This window comes from Lithobates pipiens, unplaced genomic scaffold (genome assembly GCF_037356315.1).
Source record: "Lithobates pipiens isolate NorthernLeopardFrog02 unplaced genomic scaffold, aLitPip1_a1.2 Scaffold_3, whole genome shotgun sequence".
NCBI lineage: Eukaryota > Metazoa > Chordata > Amphibia > Anura > Ranidae > Lithobates > Lithobates pipiens.
In genome coordinates this window covers 203,746,269-203,757,176 of record NW_027507790.1, presented here as the reverse complement: position 1 = coordinate 203,757,176, position 10,908 = coordinate 203,746,269, and the positions used below count along the sequence as shown (strand labels likewise).

General features: G+C 46.2%; 1 protein-coding gene and 4 non-coding genes across 6 annotated transcripts in view; all 5 read right to left on the bottom strand.

Moving 5' to 3' along the window:
* Nucleotides 1-10,908, bottom strand: part of SLC38A9 (solute carrier family 38 member 9) — a 252,387-nt gene that overhangs the window by 132,578 nt on the left and 108,901 nt on the right. The window lies entirely within an intron of this gene.
* On the bottom strand, nucleotides 1,669-1,832 carry LOC143941506 (U1 spliceosomal RNA). The gene has a single exon (XR_013264196.1). It is a non-coding gene; the product is annotated as a U1 spliceosomal RNA (small nuclear RNA).
* On the bottom strand, nucleotides 4,621-4,784 carry LOC143941708 (U1 spliceosomal RNA). The gene has a single exon (XR_013264388.1). It is a non-coding gene; the product is annotated as a U1 spliceosomal RNA (small nuclear RNA).
* On the bottom strand, nucleotides 7,575-7,738 carry LOC143941494 (U1 spliceosomal RNA). The gene has a single exon (XR_013264185.1). It is a non-coding gene; the product is annotated as a U1 spliceosomal RNA (small nuclear RNA).
* LOC143941548 (U1 spliceosomal RNA) lies at nucleotides 10,528-10,691 on the bottom strand. Its single transcript, XR_013264237.1, has one exon. It is a non-coding gene; the product is annotated as a U1 spliceosomal RNA (small nuclear RNA).

Sequence of the window (10,908 nt, the reverse complement as noted above, 5' to 3'; positions counted from 1 at the left end):
AAAGGAGCGAAAAGAAAACGGGCAACGTTGAGGATCGGAGACGCAGTGTTCGGCCGAGGAAACCTATTGCAGCAGATGAAAAACACATCATATGTTTACTTTCCTTCGACATCGGAAAAAGTCCAGCACTGCCATCAGCCCACGGAACTGGTGGAATCCAGTTGGACCCAGGTATACCCATTTACTGTCCGCAGAAGTCTGGCCAGAGGCGGCCTTCATGGAAGAATTGCAGCCAAACAGCCATACCTCCGATGTGGAAACAAGTCTCCGCCACTCAACTATGCACGAAAACATAGTAACTGGGGTACAGAAAAATGCCAGCGGGTCCTCTCGACTGAGGGGTCAAACTTTGAAGTATTAGGCTGTTGCAGGAGGCAGTTTGTTTGCAGAAGGGCTGGAGATCGGGACAAAAATGAGTGTCTGCGGGCAACCGTGAAGCATTGCGGAGGTTCCCTACAAGTCTGGGGTTGCTTGCATTTCAGCAAATGGAGTGGGAGATTTGGTGAGGATCAATGGTGTCGACGATGCGAAGGTATACGGGCAGATATTTATCCATCGTGCCATACCATCAGGGAAGCGTGTGATTGGCCCCAAATTTACTCTGCAGCAGGACAATGACCTCAAACATACAGCCAATGTCATTAAGAACGATCTTCAGCGTAAAGAACAACAAAGAGTCCTGGGAGTAATGGTTTAGCCCCCACAGAGCCCCCGATTTCATCATCATCGAGTCTGTCTGGGATTAGAGGAAAAGAAAAGAGGGAAGGATGTGAGGCAGCCTACATCCACAGAAGATCTGGGGTTGGTTCTCCAAGATGTTTGGAACAACCTGTCTGCCGAGTTCCTTCGAAAACTGTGTGCACAAGCGTACCTAGAAACAACTATGCCGTATTGAAGGCAAAAGGGTGGCGACACCAAATACCGATTTGATTTGGATTTCTCTTCTGTTCATTGACTTTCCATTTTGTTAATTGATAAAAAACTATTAACACTTCTATTTCTGAAAGCATTCTTAATCGACAGCATTTTTTCACACCTGCCTAAAACGTTTGCACAGTAGTGTATTCGGAGGGAGGGGAATAAAAATAAATAAACAAAATAAATTTAAAAAAAAGCAAAAAACACAAAAAAGGACGCCGAGTGCCATCTCTCCAACACCCGTACATTCCTGAAGTCCAGCAGGGTAGAAATGGTTGGAGGAACCTGTCCTATTTTCTATGTTCCCCCCCTAAAGAGTAAAACTTGTGTGATGAGTTTCTTCGGTTTGTGAGTCCAAGGCCATGATTGGGAATGATCTGGAGAGGCAGGCGGGAGGTGAAAAGTAGTTGTGGAGGCAAGAGTGTCAAAGGTAGAGAAAGAGACCCTATATGCTAAATGCAGGGGGATGAACAGGCAAGTCCAAAAGAGGACCATGTTTGGCAGCGATCAGCTTTTAAGCATTGCTGTTTACAGAGTGGAATGGCGTAGGGGCCTGTAGCACATATGAGTAGCCAGGGAAATCTGTACATAGGCAAAGCAATTGTGTAAAAACTGTGGCGCGCGGGCAAGCTACGTAGCGCGCTTGTGTAAACGGGAGAAGGCTGTCTATAAAAACACTGGGAAACAGCCGAGATGTTGACAAGCACAAAAATAGGTGTTTTTTTGAAAGCTGTTTTTAACCAAGATGATCAGGGGAAAGCGCGAACGCAGTCCCCCACTACCACAAATTATGCAGTCGAGTTTCCTGCATTTGAGGAAATCGCAGGGGTCAGCACAGCCGGAGTGCAATGGCCGAGCCTCGCCCTGGGAGAACCACCTTCATGATCATGGTATCTCCCCTGCCAGGTAAGTATGAGTTGGAATTGACCAGCTAGTGCTCCCCGGTCGGGGCACGCCTACCCCAAGTTATGGAAGCTTCCTGGACGTGGGACAAACTAGCCTTCCTCAGCGTTACACCACAAGCCAGCCATATCCCCCTAAAACAGTTAAGAGTCGTTAATCTGCCCCTAATAGATAAAATGTCCCCCAAATGTCTGGATTCTATGAAAAGGAATCTGCAAAACCAAAACATTCCCAGCGTACACTGCAGCAGCACATAATTTTGCATACGGGGAGGGCCCTTAAGCACCCAGCCACAGCGTAGCGTCCCTCCACTAAACAAAGCCCGTAGCCTATTGCATATCAAAGGGCGCCGACGCTACACTGTTCACAAGCCTGTCTGCTCTAACTCACTCGCTGACCTACTCACGAGTCAGGATGTTAACTCTCACTTGTGTCAGTATGAAATGGCTGAACGCTTGTAAAAAAAACACAGTAAGAACTCAAGGCAAACAACTAAGCGCGCAGCTAAAATTCATCAGTGTGAACAGTTACATCTGCCAAAAACATTTTGAATTCCCTGCACCCTTCAACCTCTGCGACGATGCCTAAAGGCAGCTCTGAGCAAAAGTTTCAGGCAGGTGTGAAGAAATACTGCAAAGTAAGAATGCTTTTACATTTTATCGTTTTTTTGGTTTTGTTTTTTGTTTTGTTTTTTTTCATCAATTCTCAAAGTCAGAGAACAGAAGAAAAATCTACATCAAATCAATGTTTGGCGTGACTACCTTTTGGCTTCAAACCGGCATCGATTTTTACTCTTGCACAAAGTCAGGGATTTTGTAGGATTAGAGTCAGGCGTGTGATTAACCAAATTATACCAAAGCAGGGGCAAATGATCCTTAACATATATGTAGGCTGAAACACAGTCATTAACGGACACAGAAACAGCTGCGTAGGAGGCTTAAAACTGGGTGAAGCACAGCTAAAGTCTGCCACTAAGGTGAGGTTGTAGAAGATAGTTTCCAGTCCCAAGCCTTACACCATGGCAAGACTGAGCACAGAAACAAAGTCACAAGGTAGTTTGACTGCATCAGCAAAGTCACTCCCTGGCAAAGATTTCAAAGCAGACTGGGGTTTTAAGGTGCGCCGGTCAAGCTCTTTTAAAGGAGCGAAAAGAAAACGGGCAACGTTGAGGATCGGAGACGCAGTGTTCGGCCGAGGAAACCTATTGCAGCAGATGAAAAACACATCATATGTTTACTTTCCTTCGACATCGGAAAAAGTCCAGCACTGCCATCAGCACACGGAACTGGTGGAATCCAGTTGGACCCAGGTATACCCATTTACTGTCCGCAGAAGTCTGGCCAGAGGCGGCCTTCATGGAAGAATTGCAGCCAAACAGCCATACCTCCGATGTGGAAACAAGTCTCCGCCACTCAACTATGCACGAAAACATAGTAACCGGGGTGCAGAAAAATGCCAGCGGGTCCTCTCGACTGAGGGGTCAAACTTTGAAGTATTAGGCTGTTGCAGGAGGCAGTTTGTTTGCAGAAGGCCTGGAGAGCGGTACAAAAATGAGTGTCTGCGGGCAACCGTGAAGCATTGCGGAGGTTCCCTACAAGTCTGGGGTTGCTTGCATTTCAGCAAATGGAGTGGGAGATTTGGTGAGGATCAATGGTGTCGACGATGCGAAGGTATACGGGCAGATATTTATCCATCGTGCCATACCATCAGGGAAGCGTGTGATTGGCCCCAAATTTACTCTGCAGCAGGACAATGACCTCAAACATACAGCCAAAGTCATTAAGAACGATCTTCAGCGTAAAGAACAACAAAGAGTCCTGGGAGTAATGGTTTAGCCCCCACAGAGCCCCCGATTTCATCATCGAGTCTGTCTGGGATTAGAGGAAAAGAAAAGAGGGAAGGATGTGAGGCAGCCTACATCCACAGAAGATCTGGGGTTGGTTCTCCAAGATGTTTGGAACAACCTGTCTGCCGAGTTCCTTCGAAAACTGTGTGCACAAGCGTACCTAGAAACAATTATGCCGTATTGAAGGCAAAAGGGTGGCGACACCAAATACCGATTTGATTTGGATTTCTCTTCTGTTCATTGACTTTCCATTTTGTTAATTGATAAAAAACTATTAACACTTCTATTTCTGAAAGCATTCTTAATCGACAGCATTTTTTCACACCTGCCTAAAACGTTTGCACAGTAGTGTATTCGGAGGGAGGGGAATAAAAATAAACAAAATAAATAAAAAAAAAAGCAAAAAACACAAAAAAGGACGCCGAGTGCCATCTCTCCAACACCCGTACATTCCTGAAGTCCAGCAGGGTAGAAATGGTTGGAGGAACCTGTCCTATTTTCTATGTTCCCCCCCTAAAGAGTAAAACTTGTGTGATGAGTTTCTTCGGTTTGTGAGTCCAAGGCCATGATTGGGAATGATCTGGAGAGGCAGGCGGGAGGTGAAAAGTAGTTGTGGAGGCAAGAGTGTCAAAGGTAGAGAAAGAGACCCTATATGCTAAATGCAGGGGGATGAACAGGCAAGTCCAAAAGAGGACCATGTTTGGCAGCGATCAGCTTTTAAGCATTGCTGTTTACAGAGTGGAATGGCATAGGGGCCTGTAGCACATACGAGTAGCCAGGGAAATCTGTACATAGGCAAAGCAATTGTGTAAAAACTGTGGCGCGCGGGCAAGCTACGTAGCGCGCTTGTGTAAACGGGAGAAGGCTGTCTATAAAAACACTGGGAAACAGCCGAGATGTTGACCAGCACAAAAATAGGTGTTTTTTTGAAAGCTGTTTTTAACCAAGATGATCAGGGTAAAGCGCGAACGCAGTCCCCCACTACCACAAATTATGCAGTCGAGTTTCCTGCATTTGAGGAAATCGCAGGGGTCAGCACAGCCGGAGTGCAATGGCCGAGCCTCGCCCTGGGAGAACCACCTTCATGATCATGGTATCTCCCCTGCCAGGTAAGTATGAGTTGGAATAGACCAGCTAGTGCTCCCCGGTCGGGGCACGCCTCCACCAAGTTATGGAAGCTTCCTGGACGTGGGACAAACTAGCCTTCCTCAGCGTTACACCACAAGCCAGCCATATCCCCCTAAAACAGTTAAGAGTCGTTAATCTGCCCCTAATAGATAAAATGTCCCCCAAATGTCTGGATTCTATGAAAAGGAATCTGCAAAACCAAACATTCCCAGCGTACACTGCAGCAGCACATAATTTTGCATACGGGGAGGGCCCTTAAGCACCCAGCCACAGCGTAGCGTCCCTCCACTAAACAAAGCCCGTAGCCTATTGCATATCAAAGGGCCCTGACGCTACACTGTTCACAAGCCTGTCTGCTCTAACTCACTCGCTGACCTACTCACGAGTCAGGATGTTAACTCTCACTTGTGTCAGTATGAAATGGCTGAATGCTTGTAAAAAAAACACAGTAAGAACTCAAGGCAAACAACTAAGCGCGCAGCTAAAATTCATCAGTGTGAACAGTTACATCTGCCAAAAACATTTTGAATTCCCTGCACCCTTCAACCTCTGCGACGATGCCTAAAGGCAGCTCTGAGCAAAAGTTTCAGGCAGGTGTGAAGAAATACTGCAAAGTAAGAATGCTTTTACATTTTATCGTTTTTTTTGGTTTTGTTTTTTGTTTTGTTTTTTTTCATCAATTCTCAAAGTCAGAGAACAGAAGAAAAATCTACATCAAATCAATGTTTGGCGTGACTACCTTTTGGCTTCAAACCGGCATCGATTTTTACTCTTGCACAAAGTCAGGGATTTTGTAGGATTAGAGTCAGGCGTGTGATTAACCAAATTATACCAAAGCAGGGGCAAATGATCCTTAACATATATGTAGGCTGAAACACAGTCATTAACGGACACAGAAACAGCTGCGTAGGAGGCTTAAAACTGGGTGAAGCACAGCTAAAGTCTGCCACTAAGGTGAGGTTGTAGAAGATAGTTTCCAGTCCCAAGCCTTACACCATGGCAAGACTGAGCACAGAAACAAAGTCACAAGGTAGTTTGACTGCATCAGCAAAGTCACTCCCTGGCAAAGATTTCAAAGCAGACTGGGGTTTTAAGGTGCGCCGGTCAAGCTCTTTTAAAGGAGCGAAAAGAAAACGGGCAACGTTGAGGATCGGAGACGCAGTGTTCGGCCGAGGAAACCTATTGCAGCAGATGAAAAACACATCATATGTTTACTTTCCTTCGACATCGGAAAAAGTCCAGCACTGCCATCAGCACACGGAACTGGTGGAATCCAGTTGGACCCAGGTATACCCATTTACTGTCCGCAGAAGTCTGGCCAGAGGCGGCCTTCATGGAAGAACTGCAGCCGAACAGCCATACCTCCGATGTGGAAACAAGTCTCCGCCACTCAACTATGCACGAAAACATAGTAACTGGGGTACAGAAAAATGCCAGCGGGTCCTCTCGACTGAGGGGTCAAACTTTGAAGTATTAGGCTGTTGCAGGAGGCAGTTTGTTTGCAGAAGGGCTGGAGATCAGGACAAAAATGAGTGTCTGCGGGCAACCGTGAAGCATTGCGGAGGTTCCCTACAAGTCTGGGGTTGCTTGCATTTCAGCAAATGGAGTGGGAGATTTGGTGAGGATCAATGGTGTCAACGATGCGAAGGTATACGGGCAGATATTTATCCATCGTGCCATACCATCAGGGAAGCGTGTGATTGGCCCCAAATTTACTCTGCAGCAGGACAATGACCTCAAACATACAGCCAATGTCATTAAGAACGATCTTCAGCGTAAAGAACAACAAAGAGTCCTGGGAGTAATGGTTTAGCCCCCACAGAGCCCCCGATTTCATCATCATCGAGTCTGTCTGGGATTAGAGGAAAAGAAAAGAGGGAAGGATGTGAGGCAGCCTACATCCACAGAAGATCTGGGGTTGGTTCTCCAAGATGTTTGGAACAACCTGTCTGCCGAGTTCCTTCGAAAACTGTGTGCACAAGCGTACCTAGAAACAATTATGCCGTATTGAAGGCAAAAGGGTGGCGACACCAAATACCGATTTGATTTGGATTTCTCTTCTGTTCATTGACTTTCCATTTTGTTAATTGATAAAAAACTATTAACACTTCTATTTCTGAAAGCATTCTTAATCGACAGCATTTTTTCACACCTGCCTAAAACGTTTGCACAGTAGTGTATTCGGAGGGAGGGGAATAAAAATAAACAAAATACATTTAAAAAAAAGCAAAAAACACAAAAAAGGACGCCGAGTGCCATCTCTCCAACACCGTACATTCCTGAAGCCCAGCAGGGTAGAAATGGTTGGAGGAACCTGTCCTATTTTCTATGTTCCCCCCCTAAAGAGTAAAACTTGTGTGATGAGTTTCTTCGGTTTGTGAGTCCAAGGCCATGATTGGGAATGATCTGGAGAGGCAGGCGGGAGGTGAAAAGTAGTTGTGGAGGCAAGAGTGTCAAAGGTAGAGAAAGAGACCCTATATGCTAAATGCAGGGGGATGAACAGGCAAGTCCAAAAGAGGACCATGTTTGGCAGCGATCAGCTTTTAAGCATTGCTGTTTACAGAGTGGAATGGCGTAGGGGCCTGTAGCACATACGAGTAGCCAGGGAAATCTGTACATAGGCAAAGCAATTGTGTAAAAACTGTGGCGCGCGGGCAAGCTACGTAGCGCGCTTGTGTAAACGGGAGAAGGCTGTCTATAAAAACACTGGGAAACAGCCGAGATGTTGACAAGCACAAAAATAGGTGTTTTTTTGAAAGCTGTTTTTAACCAAGATGATCAGGGGAAAGCGCGAACGCAGTCCCCCACTACCACAAATTATGCAGTCGAGTTTCCTGCATTTGAGGAAATCGCAGGGGTCAGCACAGCCGGAGTGCAATGGCCGAGCCTCGCCCTGGGAGAACCACCTTCATGATCATGGTATCTCCCCTGCCAGGTAAGTATGAGTTGGAATTGACCAGCTAGTGCTCCCCGGTCGGGGCACGCCTCCACCAAGTTATGGAAGCTTCCTGGACGTGGGACAAACTAGCCTTCCTCAGCGTTAGACCACAAGCCAGCCATATCCCCCTAAAACAGTTAAGAGTCGTTAATCTGCCCCTAATAGATAAAATGTCCCCCAAATGTCTGGATTCTATGAAAAGGAATCTGCAAAACCAAACATTCCCAGCGTACACTGCAGCAGCACATAATTTTGCATACGGGGAGGGCCCTTAAGCACCCAGCCACAGCGTAGCGTCCCTCCACTAAACAAAGCCCGTAGCCTATTGCATATCAAAGGGCGCCGACGCTACACTGTTCACAAGCCTGTCTGCTCTAACTCACTCGCTGACCTACTCACGAGTCAGGATGTTAACTCTCACTTGTGTCAGTATGAAATGGCTGAACGCTTGTAAAAAAAACACAGTAAGAACTCAAGGCAAACAACTAAGCGCGCAGCTAAAATTCATCAGTGTGAACAGTTACATCTGCCAAAAACATTTTGAATTCCCTGCACCCTTCAACCTCTGCGACGATGCCTAAAGGCAGCTCTGAGCAAAAGTTTCAGGCAGGTGTGAAGAAATACTGCAAAGTAAGAATGCTTTTACATTTTATCGTTTTTTGGTTTTGTTTTTTGTTTTTTTTTTTTTTCATCAATTCTCAAAGTCAGAGAACAGAAGAAAAATCTACATCAAATCAATGTTTGGCGTGACTACCTTTTGGCTTCAAACCGGCATCGATTTTTACTCTTGCACAAAGTCAGGGATTTTGTAGGATTAGAGTCAGGCGTGTGATTAACCAAATTATACCAAAGCAGGGGCAAATGATCCTTAACATATATGTAGGCTGAAACACAGTCATTAACGGACACAGAAACAGCTGCGTAGGAGGCTTAAAACTGGGTGAAGCACAGCTAAAGTCTGCCACTAAGGTGAGGTTGTAGAAGATAGTTTCCAGTCCCAAGCCTTACACCATGGCAAGACTGAGCACAGAAACAAAGTCACAAGGTAGTTTGACTGCATCAGCAAAGTCACTCCCTGGCAAAGATTTCAAAGCAGACTGGGGTTTTAAGGTGCGCCGGTCAAGCTCTTTTAAAGGAGCGAAAAGAAAACGGGCAACGTTGAGGATCGGAGACGCAGTGTTCGGCCGAGGAAACCTATTGCAGCAGATGAAAAACACATCATATGTTTACTTTCCTTCGACATCGGAAAAAGTCCAGCACTGCCATCAGCACACGGAACTGGTGGAATCCAGTTGGACCCAGGTATACCCATTTACTGTCCGCAGAAGTCTGGCCAGAGGCGGCCTTCATGGAAGAATTGCAGCCAAACAGCCATACCTCCGATGTGGAAACAAGTCTCCGCCACTCAACTATGCACGAAAACATAGTAACTGGGGTACAGAAAAATGCCAGCGGGTCCTCTCGACTGAGGGGTCAAACTTTGAAGTATTAGGCTGTTGCAGGAGGCAGTTTGTTTGCAGAAGGGCTGGAGATCGGGACAAAAATGAGTGTCTGCGGGCAACCGTGAAGCATTGCGGAGGTTCCCTACAAGTCTGGGGTTGCTTGCATTTCAGCAAATGGAGTGGGAGATTTGGTGAGGATCAATGGTGTCGACGATGCGAAGGTATACGGGCAGATATTTATCCATCGTGCCATACCATCAGGGAAGCGTGTGATTGGCCCCAAATTTACTCTGCAGCAGGACAATGACCTCAAACATACAGCCAATGTCATTAAGAACGATCTTCAGCGTAAAGAACAACAAAGAGTCCTGGGAGTAATGGTTTAGCCCCCACAGAGCCCCCGATTTCATCATCATCGAGTCTGTCTGGGATTAGAGGAAAAGAAAAGAGGGAAGGATGTGAGGCAGCCTACATCCACAGAAGATCTGGGGTTGGTTCTCCAAGATGTTTGGAACAACCTGTCTGCCGAGTTCCTTCGAAAACTGTGTGCACAAGCGTACCTAGAAACAATTATGCCGTATTGAAGGCAAAAGGGTGGCGACACCAAATACCGATTTGATTTGGATTTCTCTTCTGTTCATTGACTTTCCATTTTGTTAATTGATAAAAAACTATTAACACTTCTATTTCTGAAAGCATTCTTAATCGACAGCATTTTTTCACACCTGCCTAAAACGTTTGCACAGTAGTGTATTCGGAGGGAGGGGAATAAAAATAAACAAAATAAATTTAAAAAAAAGCAAAAAACACAAAAAAGGACGCCGAGTGCCATCTCTCCAACACCGTACATTCCTGAAGCCCAGCAGGGTAGAAATGGTTGGAGGAACCTGTCCTATTTTCTATGTTCCCCCCCTAAAGAGTAAAACTTGTGTGATGAGTTTCTTCGGTTTGTGAGTCCAAGGCCATGATTGGGAATGATCTGGAGAGGCAGGCGGGAGGTGAAAAGTAGTTGTGGAGGCAAGAGTGTCAAAGGTAGAGAAAGAGACCCTATATGCTAAATGCAGGGGGATGAACAGGCAAGTCCAAAAGAGGACCATGTTTGGCAGCGATCAGCTTTTAAGCATTGCTGTTTACAGAGTGGAATGGCGTAGGGGCCTGTAGCACATACGAGTAGCCAGGGAAATCTGTACATAGGCAAAGCAATTGTGTAAAAACTGTGGCGCGCGGGCAAGCTACGTAGCGCGCTTGTGTAAACGGGAGAAGGCTGTCTATAAAAACACTGGGAAACAGCCGAGATGTTGACAAGCACAAAAATAGGTGTTTTTTTGAAAGCTGTTTTTAACCAAGATGATCAGGGGAAAGCGCGAACGCAGTCCCCCACTACCACAAATTATGCAGTCGAGTTTCCTGCATTTGAGAAAATCGCAGGGGTCAGCACAGCCGGAGTGCAATGGCCGAGCCTCGCCCTGGGAGAACCACCTTCATGATCATGGTATCTCCCCTGCCAGGTAAGTATGAGTTGGAATTGACCAGCTAGTGCTCCCCGGTCGGGGCACGCCTCCACCAAGTTATGGAAGCTTCCTGGACGTGGGACAAACTAGCCTTCCTCAGCGTTAGACCACAAGCCAGCCATATCCCCCTAAAACAGTTAAGAGTCGTTAATCTGCCCCTAATAGATAAAATGTCCCCCAAATGTCTGGATTCTATGAAAAGGAATCTGCAAAACCAAACAT